At 38.5% G+C, this 14,927-nt stretch overlaps 1 protein-coding gene across 11 annotated transcripts in view; it reads left to right on the top strand.

Moving 5' to 3' along the window:
- HECW2 (HECT, C2 and WW domain containing E3 ubiquitin protein ligase 2) overlaps positions 1 to 14,927 on the top strand; it is a 258,022-nt gene that overhangs the window by 115,852 nt on the left and 127,243 nt on the right. Inside the window, exon 1 of one of the 11 annotated variants that reach the window (XM_008174234.4) lies at positions 5,800 to 6,186. The exons of the other annotated variants lie outside the window; for them this stretch is intronic. The gene's annotated coding sequence lies outside the window, so the exon portion shown is untranslated. Of the gene's footprint in view, positions 1 to 5,799; positions 6,187 to 14,927 lie in introns of those variants that run through there. 11 annotated transcript variants of the gene reach the window in all.

The following is a 14,927-nucleotide window of genomic DNA, read 5'->3' as shown; positions in this document are numbered from 1 at the left end:
CCATATGCTGCATAGCTCTATGCATGAGTGAAGTTCTGCTGTGTATGAAGTCATGGCATGCATCATACTGTAGAGTGTCTCAGTGCATTTGAGGACTGCTCTCTGAAACTTTGGGAGCCCTGAAATAAATAACCAACTCCTCCCCCCCCAAGAAATTAGAAGTAAAATAAGTGTAAAATATATGTTTAATATCTCTCACTGCCTTATGCTATTCAGGCACATAGTCCTATAATTGCTTCATTTAAAAAAAAATCAGTCACACCTTTTATAGTATACAAATTCTATCCTATTGACAACTCTCCATGGATTGTGGGTGGTTCTACTGCTTTTCCCTTGTTCACCATTTGAATTTTTGTTTCCCAGTAGAGTTTCAACTTTATGCAAGCAATAGGTCACTTAATGTCAAGATTAAAATCCTCCATTCATACTACACAACATGCAGCATAACTTTTTATCAGATACCTAGGTCATGTCTACTCTACAGACTTCTGCCAGGATAGCTATGTCAGTCAGGGATAGGGAGAGGTGTGATTCCCGTGCAACATAGTTATGACAGAAAAACCCCTAGTGTGAATAAAGTTATGCTGGCAAAACTGCACTTTTGCTGGCATAGCTTTTTTTACCTCAGAGGAGCTGTAATAAGCTATACCAATAAAAGTGCAGTTTTGCTGTTATTAGCTGCATCCAGACTAGGAGCATTTTGCCAGTATAATATACACATCTAGCACTAGGAGTGTTTTACCAGTATAGCTGAAGTGCTGTCAGCAAAAAATGCATACCTGATGCTATACAGGACTGCAATTAAGAGGGGAAATTATGCAAAACCTTCTACGAGAAGCTTAGATTGCAGGTTAATGTCACACAATGCATTTCTTCCCTTGGAAAGTCCTTATGCCAGCTGGTGTGAGCACGGGAAGCCATATTTTGAGTTTGTTTGTATTTTTTATATACATATTTGTGTTTTTTGTGGGACGTAAGGTATAAGTAAATACACAACATGCTTTGAAAACTCACTCCATTGCATCTAAACTTGTAGTTCAGGTAAATTAATTGTAGACAGAATAATGTGTGTCCAGTTCATTAGAGATAAAAGCCAGGATAAAAACCGAGTACTCAGGCTGTATTTGCTAATCTCTAAATAGGTTGCAACTAACAAATGCATCTCCTTTTATTGAAAGTATTTTTATGAGATTCCTTTTTAAGCATGAAAGCTCATTGGCTCAGCAGTTTTTTCATTGTGGATATGAGTGTGGGGGGAGGTAAACTGCATATATGATCCTAGAGATTTAAATACAAGGCAGTTTGTTAGATACAAAACAACAAAAAATCTAGGTTAATGAACCTATAATATTATCCTCTTTATGATTGTTTTGCTATTAGTTCTGTGCTTTATCATCCTCAAGTTGACATATACTTTTTGGAATTCTTCTATGGAAAAGTTGAAGAAGGGGGGAGAAAGCTAGGAATTTGAATATTGTAGAAAATGTTCTGATAGTTTTGTTTTTTATTAAACTTCCAAGAGCTTTATTTTTACTATTGTGTGTATTTTGAAATCAATGGGACTATTCAGTGCATAACGTTAACCATAAAGTTAAGCTTCAGCCTTTTTCAGGATGGGGTCTTTGTAGTAGTAAAGTGAAGTTCAATATGATACGTATTTGTAAAAAGTAGGAGACATCAGTGTTATGAGTCATGGTATTCTGGTGTGCTTGTCACTTGAAATGGTGATAATACAGGTGCTGACCTAATTTTGTGCGAAGGCTGAGATTTTCAAAAATGGGTGGCCTCAAGTTACATTCTTATGTCCTTATCCAGGTGCCTAAGTCAGTGACCTGATCATCAAACCTGTTGAACAGCAGCCTCTGTTGACTTGAGTCTCCATTGGTAGCTGTTCTTTTAACATTGATTGAGACAAGATTAAAGAAAACAGTTTTGACTTTAAAAACTGGAAAGAAACTAAAGGGCTTTGGCTAGCAATGGACATCAGCCAGAAGCAGTGTGGCAGGGGACATAATCTTACAGTCCTGGGAGGGAGTGCTTCTGAGCCTAGTTCAACAGGAACATGCCTTGTACTTTCGATCTCTGCTTTCCATTTGAACTGCCAAACCTGCCTTCTACGGTGCACCTAACTCTGCCACCCAAAAGGCCATGATGCATGGAGCAGCAGAGGGTCTCCTGTGATAAAGCCTATCATCCCTATAGACCTTTTAACATGGAGAGGGAAGAATGTCGTCTTTACTCAATAGCACGGCTAGCTCAGCCAGGATATGTACACAGTGTCTTAACACAAGGTGGAAAATAATAGCAGTGACATTTATTTGTTCATTTTAAACAGAGTAGTTGAAGTATTGCCAAAGAAAACCATTATATGTGCACACATTCTGCTTCCTTCAGAAAAGTATCCGATTAAGTTAATAGAAAATTCCTAACCGTATGAGAATGTAAATCTCCAGACACTCTAAAAAAGACACATGTAACAGCAGCTTGCCCTTGTCTTTCTTTTTAAAACAAGCCTTCTCAGAAGTGGATAATACATGATGCTAGCTGTGTAGATGCAACTCAACATGTCAACCAGCGTGTTGTGTAATCATCCTTGCTCCAGAATGATATTGTTTGTGGCCTTCAGGCTTGTTTAACATTTCCCTCCATAATCTTGTCACCTGACTCCTAAAACTACACTTGACTCTGATCAAAGTTTGGGGAGAGTAAGAAATAAATGAAAACAGTTAGGCCCACTTTGTGTGTTTTTAGAAGCAAAATGAATAAGGTATTCAGAGTTATACATTTCCTAATGACTGTTACAGTACAATAATGTTAACTGTCTACAAAATATTAGGAAGCTTGTTTGAATGGCACACACTTTGACATCATAGTAGCAGTTTTGTAAACCTCTTTTAATACCTACTTCCTATTGGGGCCATGTACAGACTGGTCAAGAAATGGATGAAAAAGAGAGCTCCTTACTACCACTCCTTGATTTGTACCTCCTCTATGTTGCAAGCTTATGTGTGTAGATTAGGAACTGAATTACAGGAAAACTAGTTGATATAAGAAGCTGAGATGAAGTAATATGGTAATTAAAAGTTAGAAGGAAGCAAAAATGGTTGTGTGGGGAGGAAAAAAGAATGAGAAAGACAGCATGAAGAACAGAGTTTTCCTTTTTCTTACCTACTCTTTTCACAGTATTTCTCTTCTTGCTATTTTTGTCATCCTCTTATTTTCTCCCTAAAAATATGAAATACTTACCCATCAAAAGCTAAATGATGGAAGATATAGCAATACTTTGCATTTCTGTAGGGTATCTTTCTATGTGAAGATGACAAAACACTTCAAAATATTTAATTACCGGTACCTCACAACACACCTATGATTTAGGTAAGGGATAATTTAGTGACTGTTATTCTCTAAGAAAAAAATATTTTAATAATATTTCTTTCATAGCACATAATGCATTGTTTGTTTTTAGATTCTAGTTGCCTTTTGTGGTTCAATATTCTAGAAATTCAGGCTGTGTTGCATAAGATATGTATGCATGGACCATGATATCCTGGCATTTGTATTGCACAGTAGAGACCATTCACTCCAAGAGAGATTGCAGAAGAAATGTAGAAGTGTGCTGTGGCCATCAAGTAATGTATAAAAAGGATGCACGTAAGATGTAGATGAGTGTGAAATGCACATCATTTTACAGTGGGATTAATGAGATCTTCAGGAAAGAGTTTAATCTTGAGGTCATTTCCTTCCTGTTATTGCACTCTTGAATCTTTGCCAGAGTGTGATGGGTGAAGGGCTTTATTTTTGTCTTTGAATACTTTGAATTTAAATGATGTCAACTTGAAATACTGAAATGTGGAATTCCTTTCAATTCCTCACCACTGTATTCTGTGACACTTCTGAAAGGAGTTACTTTTTGTTTTTGTAGTGTCTTTTTCATGCCCTTTGTTCCAGTTAATTAACCCACTGAACTGCTGCTGTGAATCCAATATCACCAAGGACCCATATTGCATAGGACAGCATAGAGACACTCTAATAATCACCTAAAATGTCAGTATCCATGATGATGAAACAGAGGGTTTAGAAAGGGAGGGAAATACATTGGTACGAGCTGCAAGGCAGGATAAAGCTTTGCATGAAAACAAGAGACTAGTGCCTTCCTCACCCCTCAACTAATTTCAACTTTAGTAACGTAACATATTTGAAGCTTACAGTTTGGGTGTAGCACTGGAGACTTCTTGGGGTTTCCACTTCTGTGCAACATCTGGAGCAAAAGTAAGAATTAACTAGTAGAAAATTGGAGGAATATGGCAGCTCATTTAGGAACAAAGAATGTAGACCATATGTATACGATGGTGGACTTTGTTCTGGAGAGTGGTGACTCAGAAAAAGATTTTAGGGTGTGGTGGATAATCAGCTGAACATAAGCTCCTAGTATGATGTTGTGGCCAAAACAACTAATGTGATCCTTGGATGCATAAACGGGATAGGTGTAGGGAGGTTATTTTACCTCTAATTTGGCACTTGTGTGATATGCTCTGGGAATTATTTGGGGGAAGTTCTATGGCCTGTAGACCAACTGAGTCACTGTGGAGCTGCTCACGTGAGGCTGAACTGTTTACACAGATAAGAGTTGCACTGTTCATCCCATAAGGCCTGATGCTGACCATAGAATTCAGTGTGAGATTTGCCATTGACTTCAAGTGAGAGCAGCATCTGGCCCCTCAGACTTCTGCTATACTGTATCATATCTTCTTCAGGTTTTTCCTATCACTGTTCTTTGAGGCAGGGATTGCATCTCTGATTGTTCATAAAAAGTCATGTGCACTGATGGCACTATGGAAATAATAAAGAAGTTACCAAGTCTGTTTGCAGCAAGTTCACCTCACCTGATTGATTGGAAGCGCTTCACTGAAAGTTCTCTCGAGTATGAATGAACACTTCTGTGGGCGGTTGTGGGGTTTGGGGTCCAGTTTTGGTCAATATTAATTACCTAATTATTATCAAAAATAACAAAAATCTCTTTGCACTATAAACCTATGCAATGCTTTACAAACATACGGTAAGGCAGGGCTTGGTGAGGAACTTGTGGACCAGATCCTGAGCATGATTGAAGAACTCGGAGACATTTAGGAAGGGGAACATAGTGCCAAACTGGTCTTAAACCACCTTTTGTGCTCCCCGATCCTGGGGCCATGTTGGCACAGATAAATTAGAGAAGCCTTATGCCAGCTCCCAGTGGCCACAAGTAGGGATTCTAGCAGTCAGATCAGCTGGTATAAGGGACCCCTAACCGTGCTGCCTTTCTCTGCCCCTGCCAACTATGTTGCCTTCGAGGAAGGGGTGGCCTAGTAGAAGCAGCTCTTTGCCATCCGTTGATCCTTTTGTGCTGAGGAATCCTCCAGTGGCTGGCTACATCAGCTTTATGGCATCTTTGCACCAGCAGAATGACACAGAGCAACCTGAGCTGCTCTGAAATAAATGGCTTTGCAGGGAAATCATACAGTGTGGTGAAATACTGGGAAAACAAAAGCCAGCTTTCCCAGTGAGCTCCCCACTGTTCTTTGTTGTGACTGGCTTGCTGTCATTTCTGGGATTTTAAAGTCCTCCTGTTTACATCAGTCTGCTTAATGACATATGGGACGTAACTCGCTCTTTGGAATTCTCCCATGGAAAACTAAAGGAAGGAAGCTGAGGGAGGATGGAGCTATTGCATCCTGTACCCTTCAGAGGGGAGTGGCCACAAATAGCTTAGTTTGAAGGACGTAATACTTGATATATTTTGACTTAGGATGTTTGAACCTAGATAAGCCCTTGATTAAAGGAGGACAGTCAATTGTGTGTAACTGGTGGAAACTCCTTAGGAGTTTGAGAACATCCTTCTTAAATCCCTTCCTTATAATGACAGACGGAAGAGAGAAAATGCAGAAGCACCTTTTTGAAGTGATGATTACACAATGATGATAGTAGAGTGTTAGTTCTTCAACACGGAGCTGCACTGTCTGGTTCCAGAAGGCAACTTCTGTAAAACTTACCGCATAGCATTGGAAAACAGGGCTGACGCATGAATAAGATGAATTATGCAGAATACCTCCTGTTGAATGTCTCATTTTCTGATTCTCCAGTTCATTAATTGGGTCTGATATGAAGGAATGCAGTTTAGGATCAGCAGAGATCCTTTGCAGTAGTGAGGTAAGGCTAGAACGTGCAGTGAAGTGTGGATCCTTTACAGGCAACTTTAGGATTGTATTAAATACGTGTTCTATGTTAAAATTGTTTCCCCCCGGAAAGCCTGTGAAACATTCACAGTCGGCTTGTACTCTGACTTTTATCAGAGTATAAATCACACTTAGTCACTTAACATTTGGAAGTAGGGGAAGGTTGAAAAAGGCTCTGAATTGCATTTAGTGCATTTTAAGTGAATTGCTTTAATACAATTTATCTAGAGACTTGCTTTCCGGGGATGCTTTTGTTCACAAGATTTAATTTGCTTGCTAAACTTTAAGAAGAGGAGTGAGGCCTCGGGATTAAATTTGCCTTCTCCCCTTAATATGTATTGATACCACTTTTGATTGTTTTTAAGCATTTTTTTGTTGATGTAGAAGAGAAGTGAGGTTCTTTCACTGCTTAAAGTACACACACAAGATTCTCCAGTGAATTATGTGATGCTTCTTTTATTGGTGCTCACAGAACTCTTTAATGTTGCAAAACCATGCGTCTTTTTACAGTGTATCAAAACGAAAACTGTCAGTGTGAGAAGGTAGGGACAGAAATTTGTGCCTTGTCAGCCACGTAAAGCCAATACAGATTTTTATTAAACACAAAGAATTCTAAGTGAAACAACAAGGAATCAATGAAATTTACAACAAATATTCTTTGTTTCGGTTGTTAGAATTCTTTGTGTTTAATAAAAATCTGAGTGCATTTACGAGCATCACAATAAGAACTAGGATTGATATTTTCAAAGCAGTGCTGTAAAAGTAATGGATGTTAAATCCCCAGCATTTCATTGAAAATCTCAGCCTAGAGGTCTACTGGTGATTGGTGCAAAATTAAGTCCTGGTGTTTTGCATTACTGCCCAATAAATTAAGTCCTGGTGTTTTGCATTACTGCCCAATAATGAAAACAAGCAACTTAACTAACATTCTAGTAAAAAAGAAAATACATAGTGAAAATGTTCAAACTTGAATAAAATGGAGGAGAGGCAGCTCGTTCTTTGTAGTATGTTTATTAGAGGAATTGATGTCAGGTCAGTGAAACTCACCTTGAGACAAAAATATACTTGTTAAAAGAATACACTCACTGCACATCAGTTTCCGCAGATCGGGTGACACCTACTTTAAGAACACCTGACAGAAATAATAACTTGTCTTAGAAGGATGCTTTGAAACCTTCCCCAGACTGAGATCCACTTTAATAGCTTCTGTAATACATCAGAGCACAAAGCCACCCCTTACCGCTCTCTTGATAAATAGATGTGGAATGTACGTAGTCTTCAATGCACAATAATTTATTGAAATTCATCTAAAATGCTGAATGGCCTAAAACTTTGAAAAATGTAATTTAAAGATTGTTTTAAATTAAGTCTAAAGAACACAAACAGTTATTTTAAAAAATAAAGAAAGCTACAAAACAAGCCATAACAAATCAGAAAGCTTCACATAAAGTAAAACAAATAAATTCCAGAAAAAGAGATTAAGAGGTAAATCCCAGAGGAAGGTAATAGATTAAAGCATGGACAATGTTGCTAGCATCATGATTGGTCTTTTCCAGGCTGTGCTGCATGAATGTTTTTGAAGAGCTTTAGAATGCAAGACCCTTCTAAAGTAATGAATGATAATGACAATAAAACTTTTTCATAAATAAAGCCATTCAGCGACTGAATATATTTGAGATCACTTTTTCTCTATGCTGTATATCACAAACTCTTTTTAAACCTACTAAAGGAAAGGAATTGATTTATACTAACTTTTAAAGTAGTTAAACAACTATGGATAGCATATTTTTCTTTTTCACAATGTGAATAGTCCTCCATGAAGGTTCAGTGCTGGAGTATGTGACTTAGAATTTTTTTTTTCCAAAGGAACAAAATATTTCTCTAAATTTGTGCTCAGTTTAGCTGATACATGTTACAAGCTGTTCTATAACGCAAACTAATGAGCCTGTGGTTGTCTTGTCTCTGTGTTTCATTATCTGCAAGTTTAGGCACTGGGAGCCAGAGCCAGCTTTATAAATGATGCTTCAGCAGCAATGCATTTGTTAATTATGTGAATTCAGAGATAACATAGAGCAACCTTGATTATTCATTCCCCAGTAATCCAGACTTTCCTATTATCCAAACAGAATCATGGGTTCCCCGATTTAAGGTGAGAATGTGACTCCGTTTCAGATAACAGTTGGTTCCATTTAAGTGCTGCTTTGATAATCAGGGAGGGGCTGCCTGAGTGGCTATTGTAGGGGGTGTTCCTGATGTTCTTCATCGGTGGTGTTTAAGAAAAGAACTGTAAGACTAAGCACCACAACATCTCACTTACAGAGTGCACACTTCAAAGCTTGATGACTGGCTTCCATGTTTATTAACTAAAGATTTTGGGCATCCTCAAACTAGGTGAGTTAGAAGAACCTCATAGGAAGGACCTTCACTTTAGAACCTTCTTAAAAAAAAACACATTTGAATTATGAGTTTTGTGAAACAATATGAAGGATCCATTCTGATTGATCAAGTGATCATAATGTAATGCTATCAGAGAGACCTAGTAACATGGGCACTAACTTTCTGGCCAAGGAGGACTCGAAAAGGCTCCTCTGAGCCTGTCGATGTGGCTTCTTAGTTGGCCAGGGAAGTTGCTCTTGAGTGATGGAAAGCCTTTCCCCATTCATACTTTTCAACAGTTTGGATGCTGCAGGCCAGAGAAACTGAGGCCAGAAAATGAGCATGGATCTGCTCATGGCCATTCAGAGCACTGTTACTATCAGACTAGCCTCAGGCTTAGTAATTTTGTAATGTCTTTAGAAGATTCTGTTTTTAACTCTTATCATTTGTTGGTATTTTATACAAGTTGATTCTGAGGAGGTATATTTTAGGGAGTTTATCCTTTTCTTGGGGCACAGTAGCAAAGAAGATGTGACACAGAGTTTAATAAATCTCTTTTCCTCGCTAGATGCTATAGGATTTCTAATGTCAGATACTCCCCCTTCAGTGGCAGTGCAGATCCTGTGTTGTGAGATACTAATAAATGGCAATACATTTAAGGAGGTGTGGTGGGTGTGACTCAGAAGCAATAACACTGCTTACTAAACTATCAGCCTTTGAGAATATTTGACCCTTTAAGTGCTTGGATTCATATTTTGCTGAAACACTTCATTTTCAAATCCCAGTTTACAATTTCAGCTGATTAGAAGAAAGAGGAGAAAACAAGACCAGTTGAAGCTTGCATTCTTTGATGAGGTAGCAGTAATATGTACTTGAAAAGACTCTATGCCAGTGGTTCTCAAACTTTTTTTTTTCGCAGACCACTTGAAAATTGCTGAAAGTCTCAGCGGACCACTTAATAATCTTATAATCTTTCCAAATGTTGTTTTTACCGTTAGCTAACTATTGTAAAGCACTTTGGATAAAAGCGCTATATAAAAAAAACCCTTAATAATAATTAATGATTTTTTGTTCTATAAATAAAAGCACACAACTCATATTTTAATATCAGTAGTCTTACCTTTCTAATGCGATGGATGTGCCTTCTCTCCCCCGCTGCAGCAGCCCCTGTGCTGGGGCTGGGAAGGAGGGGTGTGTGTCTCTCCCCAGCCACAGTAGCCACAGAGCTGAGACTGGGAAGGAGGGCCATCTCTGCAGCTGCAGCCCTGGAGCTGGGGAAAGTTGCCTCATTCTCTGGCTGCCACAGCTCTGCATGTCCCAAATTCCCCAACCCCCCACCCCCTCTTCTCACCTCACTGTCCCCTCCCACCTACCCGCTATTCCCCCAAGGCCACCACCTCACCTTACATAGGCGTCTTCTCCAGGGTCCAGGCACCTAATTAGTGGAGCCACGCCTGCATGGCTCCACTAATTAGGTGGGTGGCCCTTCATTTTCTTGTGTGCGCCCACCCACCTTAGAGGGAACTGTCCGCGGACCACCTGAATCGAGCTCGAGGACCACAGTTTGAAAACCTCTGCTCTATGCTTTAAGTCTTCAAGCCTGGGATTTTTGTAAGTATAGGAGAAACCTAACCCCTACTGATAATTCCACAGTTGAATGTAAAACTACTACAGTGTACCCTATTCTATCATTCCTAGGCAATCAATATATTTTCAACAAAGCAAGAATTATCAAGTAAGGGAGAGCCTTCTGTTTTGTAGTTATATGACAGCGATCATTAGTCGTCTCTCTCGATTTGAGACATGAAGCTGTGGATCTCTCTTGAGATATTTAGTCATGGATTTAACAAATATGGTAAATCTTTGATTGCCAGCCAATCAAAAAAGGTCCTTCCTTCATGGTTATTATTTTTTAGAAGGTTATATTTGATGCATTGGATAATGTAGCTATTATTATGACTTTGTAAATGTGGGAAAAATCCCAGATGATATTTTTATAGCTCTTTAGTATTTTGCATATTAAAATTATATTGAATAAAGTCAAATATGTTTTGACTGGATGCCTGTCATACTCTTTGCATAGAAAAATGAGCTGCTCCATAATGGTATCTTGAAATCAAATTGTAATTTTAAAAAACACCTGACATGATTTTTGTTAATGAAATTTAAAAAACACAAACTTTGTTAAACATTATTTTTCAAATGTTTTCCTATTACAATTCGAAATCATGTATGACAAATCTTATTTGGTCCCCAGGATACATAGTTGTATGGATTTCTGACCATACAGACTTGGGCTTGATTCATCAAACAAAAGGGTGTTTAATTTTCATCGTACCTGTGTGCTTGGAAGCAGCTCTACCAGCAAGGTCTTTCGGCTTGGATGGGGATGCAGGCAGAATGGCTGCTCTCTGCCATAGGAGAGCAGGTTTAAACTCTGTCTGGGGCTCCATAGAAATGCTACCAGTGCAGACTGCTGAGGGCCATGGGTAGAATCAGGTGGTCTCTGGAGACTTTTCTCTGGGAGAAAGAAAATTTTCTGTTTCATTTTCTCCATTCAAGCCCTGTAGATTCCCCCATTTCACCTTGATATAGATCTCCCCATCCAGATCTTTCATTGTGACCATCTAGCCTCAGACCCATTCAAAGTACGCAAGTACTACTACTTAATTAGCCAGGAAGACCACACCAGAGTGATGCATTTCTTCTGACGGCTGAGGCTATCCTCTCTACAGAAATCCCAGTTTCTGTTGTAATTCCAGGAATTCAGTCCAATAATGGCTTGTGTGTTCACTAGTGTTAGAATGCCTGGTGGCTAAACAGGGAATATATTGTCAGTGTTACTGTAAAAACTGATTATCCGAGGGAACAAAGTAAAAAGACAGCAATTAAAAGCTGAGACAGCATGATGAAGCTAGCACTATAGTAGAAAATGGAATAAGAACTATAAGAATAGTGCAGTTAGAGTCTGAAAAGTGACTTTGTAAAAATGGCAGCTTCTTACTCAACAAGGCTGTTCGCTATACATATCCCAACTTATGTCTGTTGATAGCAATGACACAAATCTGTTTTTATTCTAGGTATCCCTGCAGAGTTAACAATGGAAAGGAAAAATTAGTTGGCTTCTATTCCTTTTTCCTCATTGTCTGCAGGATTGTTCACTAAGGTCCAGTCAGTTACGCCTGTGCAAAACTGTGGGCAGTAGTAGTTTTGCACAATTGTCACAGAAGACACAATTTGAGGACATTGGGTTACACAGGTGGATCTGGGAGCCTAATTTGTCTGAAGAACTTTTATTATTGATGATGAGGCAGGAGAAGAAAAAAATTCATCTTGATTCTCAGATTCCAGGTTTCGTTTACAGGGCTAGTAGTGTTTTGTTTTGTTTTGTTTTATTTACTCATAAACTGAACAGTTTGATCGGGAAGTAATTGAGAAGTGGTAAACATGGAACCACTTGATACTATTTGAACAAGTCATTTTTTTGGAGTAGATCAGCACTTTAAAAGAACTTAGCTGAATCCCACATCCACCAAATTCTACTACATCATTATGTAGCAATTAATTTCTAGAGCTTGTTGTATCTGATCGAACATTGTTAGGGTTTTTTTCCTCCCAGGCAAAGAGATAGTAACCACATACAGGAATTTGGGGATCTTGCATTGTTAGAGCGGAAATTTGATTTGGCAAATTACAGATGTATGTATTACATGTTATATGTTGTGGTCATTGATTTTAGACAAATTGTTTGGCACAGATTCCAGCTCAGTCAGCCAGCTGAACAAATAGCAGTTGGATTAACTGCCAAAAAAAGGGTCTACGATTGCTTAAAATTGAAGTTGCCCATGGATGAATGCAGTAATCCTGGCCTGTGGCTTTCAGTCCTCTTCAGCATTTTGACTGCAGTTCAACAGACCAAGGACCAAAGAACTAGTTTCTGAGACTTTAGTTCAGAGTTTTAGTTCTCTGTGTTTGTGTGTGTGAGAGTGAGAGAGTCAGTCCATAGGTAGATTTTGTTGTTGTTGTATATTTGTATATTAGTTTAGTTTTCATTTTTATTGGTGTGTAAGGAAAAGTTTTTTTTTGTTTAAATCCATGCATTGAAGTTTTAAATTATCTTCCTACTGATAATCATTCTTCCAGTTGAATGACATCACACAAATAGCAAATAACCATATTAAAAAAAAATTGCCTCGCCCCCAAACAAACATAAATTATGTAGATTGAGCCGTCTCGCAAATCTTTCATTTTTATTAATTTTCCCCACCTCTATGTTATACTAGCAGTTGAAGCACCAAGGCTGACTATACTTGATTTAGAAGCATGGTTAGAAATGGCAGTGTTTTTGATGAGAGGGGAGAGAAGCAGGATGCTAACTATGTAGGATATTGTTTTACATCCTGACTAAACAAATTGAAGTGTTAGGAAAATCTGGAATCTTCTCAACTACTCAAGATTTCAGAGGCAGCTTGCACCTTGTGCAGTTTCTTCATTTAAGGCCTGATCCAAAGCCCATTGAAGTCCATGGAAAGACTCCCAATGACTTTAGTGGATGATACAAAGGCCCCTTGGCAAAGGGTCCCCTCTTCTTTGCAAACAACTCTCATCTCAGACCCGACAAACTTGCGTCATCAAACACACTGCTTACAGGGTATTTGTCCATAAAGGGTAACATGTAAGGTCTCTATTGAAAGCTTGTCACTTATTAATGTTCATAATCTATGCGTGATGTGTGTTCAGATAATGTTTAAGGATTAGTGTAACTATATTGACATTTATGCCCTTATGGCCATAAGGTTAAAAGACATCACCAGGGAGTAATATCAGGTGATGATAGCTTACTTATGCATCAGGGAATTGCCATCCCTCCCTGGTTAGCTGGTGAGGTAATGAAAAGTACAATTGTCTACCATTGCCCCATCACAGAACAGGCAATGGAAAGATATCAAAGACCACTGCAAGCAACTGAAACCACATGGAGGTTAATAAAAAAAAAGAAAGGGAGGAACATTATAGCAGACAAAAGGAAGAGACACTCTGGATCCATTCATTGAGGAGACATCTTGTTGAGTGGGGGTGTTTTTAATGAAAGGTTAGATCCTGGATCATGTGAAGCCAACAGGGCTTGCAATAGACTGAACTTTGGGTGGGAACCTACTTTGTTCGATAGGAAAGGTAGCTATAAATAAGTGCAGGCTCTGCTTCAAGTTTTATGGTTTTGTTTTGTAACCATTTGATTCCATCACTGTCTCTTGTTTCCAGTGGAATCTCTGTTCTTTCTTAAATAAAGCTTCTTTTGTTTCATTACAAGTGCTGTGTGTTATATAGGAGTGGTGGTTTAAAGTGAAACTGGTAAATGGGTACTTTTTTGGTAGCTTATATGTTCTTCTAGGTAAACTAATTGTATAACTAATTGTGGTACCATGATTCAGGAGAATACTGTATACACACAGAGCTGAATATTCAGTGTAGAGAATTCAGCTAAGATATATATATCACATATATATGTGGCATTTTAAATAATAAAACTGTATTGCTCTTCTTTTCTTTCTTAGATAGCACACACATTTCTAGGAGCATAGGGCTGAATTCTACGACCCTCATTCATGTGAGTGCTCTCATCAAGTCCAAAAAGACTACATGCATGAATAAGGACTGCACATTAAAACCCACGGAGGGCTAAATTTTCAGTGAATACATTTTAAGAGTGTAGCAATGTGCACTCATGCCCGTGCAATTAAATAGAAATATTTTTTAAAATTAACATGGGTAAACAAGTGCAATGAGAGGGAAGGATCTGTGAGCCTAGTAATGTGCCTACCAAAGCATGTGAGCTCAACTAAACTTGTAAAATATCAGGGTGAACTTTTTGTATAAATAATTCCACATTGATTTACATCAGCTTGTCTGTTGGCAGTCAACTCCTTTTGTGCACTCCTTTGCCCTCTATGAACAGCTTCTCAGCTGGCATTCCTTTCATTCAAACAAGAGCCTGGGTAACTGAAAAGTAAGTTGTCACCTGGTGAAAATCTATTTTTATTGATGCCAACACCAAAATGTTAATTAACTTAAAAGAGTAAGATTTTCCCCTCCCAATCCTTCTTTACTACTTCACAGACACCATGCATTCTATTAAGTGCCTGATCCTGTGCATTGCTGAGAGCATCTTATAGGTTTTGAACACCGTGAACGCCTACTGGAGTCAGCTAAGAACTGAATGTGCTGAGTTGCCCTATAGCAGTTGCTTGGCATCTTGCAGGACAAGACCTTAAGAGCATTAAACCTCCTCCTTTCTTCTCTTTGTTTAAAAAAATATATTAAAAAGAAATTGATGTACCT

Source organism: Chrysemys picta, chromosome 11 (assembly GCF_011386835.1).
Source record: "Chrysemys picta bellii isolate R12L10 chromosome 11, ASM1138683v2, whole genome shotgun sequence".
Classification (NCBI taxonomy): Eukaryota; Metazoa; Chordata; order Testudines; family Emydidae; genus Chrysemys; species Chrysemys picta.
This window is presented reverse-complemented; position numbering and strand designations above follow the sequence as displayed.